Source organism: Lactuca virosa, chromosome 9 (assembly GCF_052849685.1).
Source record: "Lactuca virosa cultivar CGN04683 chromosome 9, Lactuca_virosa_CGN04683_v6, whole genome shotgun sequence".
Taxonomy (NCBI): Eukaryota; Viridiplantae; Streptophyta; class Magnoliopsida; order Asterales; family Asteraceae; genus Lactuca; species Lactuca virosa.
In genome coordinates this window covers 39,062,939-39,074,165 of record NC_136434.1, presented here as the reverse complement: position 1 = coordinate 39,074,165, position 11,227 = coordinate 39,062,939, and the positions used below count along the sequence as shown (strand labels likewise).

General features: G+C 35.1%; 1 long non-coding RNA gene across 1 annotated transcript; it reads left to right on the top strand.

Annotated features, from left to right (window-relative positions):
* The first annotated feature begins 4,709 nt into the window (after window positions 1–4,709).
* LOC145136658 (uncharacterized) lies at window positions 4,710–10,933 on the top strand. Its single transcript, XR_013720638.1, has 3 exons — window positions 4,710–6,156; window positions 7,153–7,220; window positions 10,671–10,933. It is a non-coding gene; the product is annotated as an uncharacterized LOC145136658 (long non-coding RNA).
* Window positions 10,934–11,227: the final 294 nt, after the last annotated feature.

The window sequence follows — 11,227 nt, the reverse complement described above, 5'->3', positions numbered from 1 at the left end:
TCAACTGGAAGTTAACTTTGACTTTGACTTTGACTTTGACTTGACTTGGTTGGGGGTAAAATGGTCATTTTACCCTAAGTATAGAGATCAGTTTCTAACTGAGTATTGTGGGGTTGTAGCCGGAGGATTTCCGGAGCAGCAGCGGACGGAGGTTTCCCGCACATATTATCAGCGACTACTTGTACGAGGTGAGTTACCTTCCAGTAGGGGTGGGTCTACGGCCATAATACCGGCCCACCAATGAGGAGTCTTTAGAAGATGATTGTCTTTGTGATAATTATCTTGGTCTGGTTATGTGTTTGGTTATGAGTTATATCTGTATGATATGTTACGTGCATGATAGGGATAGTTTCCCTGATAGTGGTCGTTAGGACCGAGGGGTAGGTTAGTACCCGGATATGCCTGACTGCATGTTTATGTCTTGTATTGTATGCTAGTGGTAGGGGGTGGAATAGTCCCCAGTTACCGGTTGAAAGATACCGATGAATGGTTACCGGTTGAAAGATACCAATGAATGGTTACCGGTTGAAAGATACCGATGATATTGTATGGTATGTGGTATGATGGGGGAACTCACTAAGCTTTGTGCTTATGGTTTCAGTTGTTGGTTTCAGGTACCTCTTCGTCTAAGGGGAAGGAGTCGGCGGCGTAGCATGGCATCATACACACATATGATTTTCCGCATGGTGTTTCCTGGGATTGTACTCTGATATGACATTTGTTTATGTTGTGGGTTTCAAACATGATACTTGGTTTTTGAGATGACGTGTTATACAATATTTTCTAATGAATGTTTTATGAATTAATTAATCAAAAATGAAATTTTTGGGCTTGAATTTTGGGATGTTACACTCACACTCTATTCCCGCCCCTACATGCTCCTTAGTACCCTAAGGATTCTTACTTGGGCTGCATACAAGTCCGGTGTTTTCAGTAGTACGGGCCCAATACTACCTTCCACACCAACCTGTAGTCACCCCAAGTCCTCCTCCTAGGATCCCAATTCACAAGTACTCTATCTCTCACAGATATTAGGCCACTCTCTTAGTATACTCCTCATATACTCATCTAGATATCTCTCCTAGATTAACCCTCGACTCAGAACTCTTTCTAGATAGCACATACTCAAGGCAACAACAGATAGCAGCAATTCCTAGGCAAAAGCATCACAAATCAGGCAACTCTAGCCCTAAATATGAAATACCTAGCCTATCCTCTAGCATGTATCCATAACATCTCATAAATATCTCATAACACAAATAAGTAAGGGTATTTTGGAAAATCACCGTTCGGGCTCTGGCTGATTGTACACACTGCTCCATCTCGTTTTTCTCTTGAAACTCTTGCTCGAATTTTTTTTGAAAAATCATTTCTTTTGAATTTTTTTCTCAAATCCCCAGTTTAAGTCCAGACACACCCGAAGGTATATCTGAATCCCTCAAACCAAGGCTCTGATACCAACTTGTAACACCGTAAATTTCCAAACAAAATTTTCATTTAAAATCACATTAATTTCATTATCACAATTACAGAAACCCCAAACTATTTAGTTATCAAAACACATGTTCATAAATTGTTCAAAACACAATCCAGGATCCTCGAAATCATATCTCCACTCGTGAGTGTACAATTAAGTCGGTGCCTTCCCGTGATCCTGAGAAGTACCTGAAACACATAACACATAACACGATAAGCACAAATCTTAGTGAGTTCCCCAAAATACCAAACACATCTCATTAGCCTCTCGTGGCTATACTCGAATAAGACCCTCCAGTCAGTGTGTCTTAGTGGAACCCTCCGGTCCCACAACTCGGGTGGACCCTTCGGTCCTAAATCAGTAAGCTCAGAATAATACACAACATAAATCACAAAGACATAATGCAGGATATCACAATACTCAATATAAGCACATATGACCCTCCGTTCACACAAAGGTTACCACTCTACGTAAGTATAGTGAGAAGACTCACCTCGTAAGCAAGCAAGGAAACTGAATACCCCTCGAACAGTCTAACCCCGCCTACATGTAATAAGCATCTCTAATTAACACGTAAAGATCACAACTCTAAATAAACTCATCATAGTCCCTCTTTAACTCTTGGGATGGGTAAAAGACCATTTTACCCCTCCATGACCTTTATCCCTCAAGTTGACCAAACCCTAAAGTCAACAGAAGTCAACACTCGAGTCAACAGTCCATGTTGACCCAACTCGTCGAGTGCATCTATGCGACTCGTCGAGTCCCTTCAGTTCCTCAGAACCCTCATGAAAGTCCAACTCAACTCGCCGACCTGACCCGTCAACTCGTCGAGTTACCGCGTGTTCAGTCTCATCGGGAAAACCCTAGCCGACTCGTCGAGTCAGCTCATTGACTCGACGAGTCCATTCAGTATCTATTCTCATTCAGACGTTTTAAGGTAGATCTACCACTCCAAACCTTAGATCTAGTCTCCCAAGGCTCGAATGTCACGTAAAGCTTCGATCTTTACGTTCATGCATTGCATATTTGCTCCATAATTCCAATACAAGCTCCCACAAGGGTTTGGTGCTCAAAGGCTTGCCTCTAGCCCCATAAAGCTTGGGTCTTTGGACTCACAAGACCTCCTACAATCCAGATCTGAGGTTTCAACCTCAAGATATGCTCAAGGGACTCAATAACACAAGATGGATGGGGAAAAGCCCTAGAACACCCAAACTAAGATCTCACAAGGAAAATGATCAAGATATCATATTTTTACCTCAAACAGAAGCTATCCTCTGAGAACCTCTAGATCCAAACGTCCCTCCTTGCTCCAAGCCTTGATACTTTCCTCTTCTTCTCTCAAGGTGCACCAAAATGCTCAAGATAGCCTCTCTTTCTCACACAACAAGCTAAAACTCGATTAGGGTTCTTCACAGTGCTCAAGGGTGATGAGGGATGCGGAAATGAGGGCTTAAGGTCCTTTAAATAGGACACAAACCCCGAGATTTAGGGTTTCCTCGCACAACGCCAACTCGGCGAGTTGGCTCTCTGACTCGTCGAGTTGGTCATTAAACCCACATGACCAATCTGATTCTACTCGACGAGTCGGGCATACAACTCATCGAGTCACTCATTCAATCCCAAAAATAAATATATAAATATTATACCTGAGAGTCAGGATGTTACAGGAAGACCTCGGGGGTGCCCGAGGCAGTTGGATATCAGACCATGGTGGATGCCCATGGCATTCCAGGCAAAGACCATGGGTGGATCCCATGGCATTCCGGACAAAGACCATGCGGGGGAGCCCATGACAATTACATGTATGTTGCATGATATTTTATGGTTGTATGTTATATGGTATTTTGGGGAACTCACTAAGCTTTGTGCTTACGGTTTTCAGTTTATGTTTCAGGTACTCCAGTGTTCAAATGAAAGAGCTCAGGACGATTGCAGGGCACACACCACATGTTTTCCGCATTCTGTGAATTACTCTGATTTGATGATGTTTTTGCTAACTCTTGGTTACCTTGGTTTCATGAGAAAGAAATGTATTAACGATTTATTAATCAAAAAGAAAAAAAATTATGTCATGATTTTTGGGGCATTACAATCATATCTGATTATAAGAAATGAGTAGAAACAAACTGCCATGTTATTAGACGAATTTAAACGCGAAACAATAAAGTAATAGTGACATGTGTGATGGCTGATCTTAATTATAGAAAATTGCACGGATCTTACTCATGTCCTTAGAGGTTTTTACTTCACTTCTAGGGCTGTAAAAAATAGAGTAAAACCTCAAGATTTAATGCAAATATATCGGTTTTCCAACATATATGGAAAACGATAAACGCAAAGTGAATATTCAGAGAACTATAAGAAATCTCCGAGAGAGAGAGAGAGACAGAGAGAGAGAGAGAGAGAGAGAGAGAGAGAGAGAGAGAGAGAGAGATGTGAATTTCATGTGATGTAAATGAGACTTGGAAGGTCCTATTTATAGTGAACACAAACCCTAGAGGCTCCTAAAAAATCATACCCACTGACTAAGTCCGACCTCTCACAGACTAACACGTGGCGGTTTGAACTCGAACCATATATCGTTATCTGCTCTTATCTGAATTCAAACATCAAGCCTATCTGATCTTTCCAGAGGATTCTACAAGGTTTTGTCACCTCATCAACAAAAACAAAGTCAACGCCGGTAAAATCTTTGGCCACGTCGGTCAAACCCACTTGACCCGAACCCGTAAAAAATAAAAGTTACCTCAACTCCTAGCGACCGATGCCAAGTGCGCCTAAATTGGGCTATTTTGTGGATTAAAGTCATCGGCAAGGCTAGGCGCGCGTGTGATCCACTTAAAACATTTGAAGGCTGTAATAGTCCGTTTCAGTTTTAACTTATTTAGAGGAATATTAATATTATGATTATTAAATACGGAGTCCTTAGCGGTTTAATTAATGTAACAATGTGCTTATATGATTTTTTTCTACTTAATAGTCAATTAATTAATTATGTAAATAAGCAAGGTATAATAAAAAATGATAATAATGATAAAAAATTAAAACAAATCAATCCACTTAAAAGTAATTGGGAATTACAAGTCCAGGGGGTAGTGTGTAATTTTCGGAAATCAGTAGAGATAACTCTATTGAGGGTAGACTATGTCGGAATGCTAAACCTAGGGACCAAAGTTGTCAAATGCCGAAATCCTGTTGTCTTCTGGTTACAGTCGTTGATCGCAGATCTGCAGGGGAATCGTCCTTTTCTCAAAATCGGACCATCAATTCGGGCATTCCTTCAAAAGGACTTTGTTTGTAACCTCAAATAGCATCCCCTTTTACCATAAATCCACCTTATCTCCATTTGAATCGATATCTGAATAAAGAAGCAAAAAAATAAATCAATGTGTTCATGTAGTGTGTGTCTGTCTGCGTTATCCCCTCCAGAAAATCGGAAAAGATCGAGAGAGAGAGGGTATGTCTTTCCGATTAACTTCTGATTATTTTCCGATGAAACTCTCCCGTCAGTAGCCAAGCCAGCGAGAGAGTGTGAAGGAAGATTATGTATCCAACCTCCGGTGAATGCGTTCTCAGCTTGCTCCTCCCGTAACAAGTCGATGTCGATGTCTCATCACTCAAAATCAGATTTGGATCACAAGTTTAACATGAGATACAAGGAAAGATCGAGAAGTGAGAAGGAACGCATCAACAAGTTTCAAACGGGAGTTGTTGGTGACCTCAGTTGAATCAAGAGCGGTGGCTGTTATTTCTCTGCGAGATCCCGACGAGTTGACAGTTGAGTCTGAAAACTGATTGAGAGAGTTTTATGTGCTGCCATGGTCGATTCAGTTTTCTGGCAGCCTAGTTGAGAGATCCATCCGAGTGTACACCCTCTCTCTCTCTCTCTACGGTAGCCACTAACAAACCCTAAATCGACGTCGCTGTTTTCGTTCCTGTTTGACCATTCGAGTAATGGAATCCTAACCGCATGCTGCTGATCGTATCTCATTCTCGCCGGAAGAGCGGTTTCCTGACGCCCACCTCCCATTCACCGTCGTTTTCAAACGGAAGAGCGGTTTCCTGACGCCCACCTCCCATTCTCCGTCGTTTTCAAACGTATTCGCCGGAACTACATGTTCAATGAATGTGGTTGAAGACATAAGTGGGAGGCTTTAGCAAATGCTCTAAAGTCCTCTGGAAGACTATATGGAAATGAAAACCTTAGAGGTAAGTGTTGTAAGACTTTAAGTATTAATAAAAAGCTAGTCATTTAAACTTTGAAGTGGAGGTTTTTGAAAAATCTAAAAACATGATATATTCTGATATTGTAGAAATTGAAAAAGATATCCGGGATATCTTTTTCAATTTCTACAATATCAGAATATATCATGTTTTTAGATTTTTCAAAAACCTCCCCTTCAAAGTTTAAATGACTAGCTTTTTATTGCTTTTACAAAAATACTTAAAGTCTTACAACACTTATCTCTTAGGTTTTCATTTTCATATAGTCTTTCCGAAGACTTTAGAGCATTTGCTAAAGTCTCACACTTTCTTATGTCTTCAACCACATTCATTGAACATGTAGTTCCGGCGAAAACCTTTGAAAACGACGGTGAATCGGAGGTGAGCGTCAGGAAACCGCTCTTCCGGCGAGGATATGAAGAAAACTGTTTAGAAGCCTTCCATATGAGGTAAACTGTTCAATAACTATAATTTGGGTTGATTTAAATTCGCACAAGAAATGTAGAAAAAATATGATGTTGCAGAGATGCATTGCTAGATTGAGGGTTTATTGCCCTAATTTTCAATTGTGATTCTTTGAAGTTATATTTTAGTATTCTTTCAACTTGTTAGCTGAATTCCATCCATTTTGATTTGGTACTCGTTGGTTCATTTGGTTCCTTCATTGAGTTTGATTTTAGTCTCAAGACATGCTCATCTATATGTATAATTTTAGTTTAATTTGTGGAATATAAAAACAAGTTTAAGAGAAAACTTACTACTAAAACTAGAATTTGATGTTTTAAAACACATTAATTGCCTAAAAGACCCATTGTAGACACTAGACACACCTCATGTTGGGAAACTAATCTACAACTTATGATCTAAGCCAAGTTGGTGTTGAGCTTCCACAGTGTTGTTTTTATACCTAGTGGGTGTTTGGGATAGCTTTTGAAAATAGTTTATTAGCTTTTTAGCTTTTCAAAAAGCTAATAAGCTAAAAAAGTGTTTGTGTATTTAAAAAAACGTTTTTTAAAATAGTTTTTGGATAGACAAAAATAAAGCTTTCAAAAAGCTAGTAAATCCTAATTTTTTAATTTTAGTCATTTTACTCACAAAAATCAACTTTTCTTATCCAAACACTTTTTAAAAACCGTTTTTCCTAAAAGCCACAAGCTAATAAGCACTTTTCTTAAAAATCACTTTTGTGATAAAAAAATCTAACCCAAACACACCCCTAAATTCTCTACTTTTCTAATGATACAAAGTATATAAACTACTAAAAACATTTTCTGCATTTTGTAATTGAAAACCTCAAACTATCATGCATGTGCAATTACATTAAGAAGTTCTAGTGGCTTTACATGTTAAATAAGTTGCATAATCACTTGTATTTGTTTCACAGTTTGTGCTACCCTTAATTGTTTTTTTTTGTTCCCCCCTAATTAAATCACTTTTGTTTGTAGGATGTGAAGTTGAGAAAGGATATAAACAAGCAAGAATAATTGGACAGCTTTAAACTCATCGAATCAAGGTTAACCATATATTTTCTCATTTATTTTATTTCTCAATGAAGGTGGCCTTTGTTTGTGACTTAACGGATTCACAAATGGATATCACTATCATTTTTGTTTATATATTATCATTATTAGATTTTATTCAAAGAAACTCGAAAATTACGTTATATATATATATATATATATATATATATATATATATAGTTTTTCTATTAAACTTTAAAACTATTATTATTTATAATCATCAAATAAGGGTGTTGTTATGGACACTTAGAGATGGCAAAAAAACTTGTACCCGATGGGTACTCGAAATCGAGTTGACCGGGTAAATCCCCAAGTTAACCGGGGATGAGGATGGGTATCACCCGAATGCAATAAACGGGGATGCGTACAGGGACGGTTCTACCTGTCGGGTACCCGTATCCGAAACCAGCCCCGATGGGTACCTTATATATATATATATATATATATATATATATATATATAATCACAAGACAAAATCGAAAAGGAAAAAATCACAAGACAATTAAATGTTGATGGGAAAAAGCGAAAAAGACGAACACTGAATAGTAAAGAGATAATCAAAGAACATAGTTTCATTTAAATTTGGTTAGAAACTAGCAAACGACCCCTTTAACAAAACTATGATTAATATCATCCTTTTAAAAACTCAAATCAAAATAAGAATAAAAAAAATCATGAATATAACAGAATTATCTATTGAATAAGTAAAATCTTTCTCTCCAGGAAGTATAGTTTTAATGTTGCCATCATTTAGTGATATAGGTATTATTCTTTTGTTTCTTACTAATGCACAGACGTACAAAACAAAAGCAAAGCAGTTGTTAAGTATTAAAAAGTACAATTTAATAAAGCATATTTGTATTTTTTGTCTTTAGAACCGGATCTTTGTGTCTATCTAGTGATTATAGAAATAACTTTTATAGCTGTTATAGAAAAGAAAATTTTAAAAGAAGACTATTCAATAAGCTAGTGTCAAAGAACATACTTCTCAGGTTGTAAAACAACTGCAAATGAATTTTGACAAACCATATAGCTTCATTTTGGTGTTGGCTGTATAAATCGATAATTATTCTATTTGTGTTTTCTTTGTTCCTAAAAAATCATAAATATAATTTTGTTACTTATATTTAAAAAAACGACATCGTTTTGGTTTTCGAAAACGTGGGTTTAATTGAAGGAATTCATTAAGTTGATCATTACATTAAAAACATTGAGTTAAAAAAACAAGAAATATAATTTATAACCATGGACTCTACTAGCATGAAGCTAGTTTTTCTATTTTCATTGTCCATCATCTTTCTCAACTTCTTTGCTTGTTCTTCAATTTGATTTTCAATCATTATTTTTCCTTGTATTATTAAACACTTTTTTGAGGTAATCGAAAAAGGGTGTACATAAAGAGAATATAGAAAAAAACTAAATATCTCCTCTAAAAAAATTATTACCTCTTGTTCCAATGACTTGGGTTTCAATTCTATTGCATCTCTCCTTAGATCTGTCAACATCTTTTCCAACAAATACAATAAAATTAAAAGTGTTATTGGTTTTTTCTAAGTTACAATAAATAACAAAAAGAATATATATATATATATATATAATACTAATCTTGTGGGTTGACACCCTCGTGAAGTTGGTGACATATCAGTAAAGCTTCCAAAAGTGTTTGCAAACTGTTTATTTCATCATCAACAGCCAACTCATCAGTAGAATCTCCATTTGACAAGACATAGTCTTTTCCTTCAGAAAAAATGTAATCTTAAATATATTGTCTCGGTTTTTAGTGGATTGGACATTCTTTTTCAATAAAAATTTACCAAACCACGGGTGGTTAAGTATAAAAAGTATATGATAATATTTAATACTGTAAAATGAACAAATTTATTCTGTTTTCTTAAATTTGAAATCTTTGATTGTGTTCCCCCGTGATTACTGTTATTTTATGCACGACTGCTTAAAAAAATGAAAACTTAAAGATTAATATAAGAGATAAGAATGTATCTAATAGACTAATAATCTTACTTCTAAGGTTAAACGTGACCCATAAATGAATCTGCAAAAACCAAATTGCATCCCCCTTTTTTTTATCTCTTAGATCGATTGTGATTTAGAGAGTTAAAAAAAGAAGACGTAATTTGTTTTTTGTAGATTCATTTCTAGGTCGCGTTTAAACTTATAAGTAAGATTATTAGTCTATTAGATACCTTCTTATCTCTTATACTAATTTTTAAGTTTTTATTTTTCTAAGCAATCGTGCATAAAATAATAGTAATCACGGGGAATACAAACAAAGATTTCAAATTAAAGAAAAACGAAACAAATTTGTTCATTTTACAGTATTAAATATTATCAAATACTTTTTATTTTTAACCACATATGGTTATTATTGGTAAATTCTTATTGAAATAGAATGTCTAATTCACTGAAAACCAAGACGGTATGAGATTACATTTTTTTCGAAGGAAAAAGACTATGTCTTGTCAGATGGAGATTCTACTGATGAGTTTGTTGTTGATGATGAAATAAACAGTTGGCAAACTGTTTTGGAAGCTTTACTGCTATGACACCAACTTCACAAGGGTGTCAACCTACAAGGTTTGTTTTGTAGACATATTCTTTTAGTTGTTTATTGCAACTTAGAAAGAACCATTACTTTTAATTTTATTGTAGATGTTAGAAAATATGTAGATAATATAAGATCTCAGGAAAGATGGTATAATTGGAACGTAAAACCAAGTCATTGGAACAAGAGGTAATTATTTTATAAGAGGGGATATTCAGTTTTTTCTATCTTCTCTTTAAACACATCTTTTTTCTTTTATCTCAAAAAAGTATTTATTAATGCAGACTTTTACAGTGAAGGAAAAATAATTATTGGAAATCAAATTGAAGAACATACAAAGATGTTGAGAAAGATGATGGACAATGAAGATAGAAAAACTAGCTTCAAGCCGGTAGAGTCTAGGTTTATAAATTATGTTTGCCTTGTTTTTTTAACTCAATGTTTTTAATGTAATGATAAACTTAATGAATTCTTTTAATTGAACCCACGTTTTCCATAACCAAAACGATGTCGTTTTATTTTTTATTTTTAAGTAACAAAATTATATACATGATTTTTCAGGAACAAAGAAAACACAAATAGAATAATTATCAATTTGCACGACTAGCATCAAAATGAAGCTATATGGTTTGTCAAAATTCATCTGTGGTTGTTTTTCAACCTGGGAAGTATGTTTTGTAACACTAGTTTATTAAATAGCCTTTTAATATGTTCTTTTTTAAAAAAAAATTCTTTTTCTATAACAACTATAAAAGTTATTTGTATAATCACTGGGCATGCTAAAGATAGACACAAATATCTGGTTCTTAAGACTAAGGTGAAAATATGTTTTATTGAAATATACTTTTAAATACTTAACCACTGCTTTGCTTTTGTTTTGCAGGTCTCTGTACTAGTAAGAAACAACCAAATGGCATATATACCACTAAATGATGACAACATTGAAATTATACTTCATGCTGGACAGAAAGACTTTACGTGTTCAATATATAATTATGATTGTTAGTTAATATTCATAATTCTTTTTGTTCTTATTTTGATTTTATAGTTTTTAAAAAGATAATATTAAGCATTGTTTTGCTAAGGGGTCGTTTGCTAGTTTCTAACCACATTTGAATGAAACTATGTTCTTTGATTATCTCTTTACGATTTAGTGTTCGTCTTGTTCGTTTTTACCCATCAATATTTAATTGTCTTGTGATTTTTCCTTTTCGATTTTGTCTTAATCTTTTCGAATCATCATTCAAAATTGACCGTGGAGGAAAAAATTGATTCCAAATTCAATTGAATTTTAATTGCTCATTTTGTTGTTACGCTGTCTTTCATTTCTACATAAAGACCTAAGCAATTCACTGTTTGAAACAACTCATGGTAAATGTATAAAATTCATAACCAAAGGCTATGAAGTCATAGTCAAACTACAAACATGAGCAATTAAGT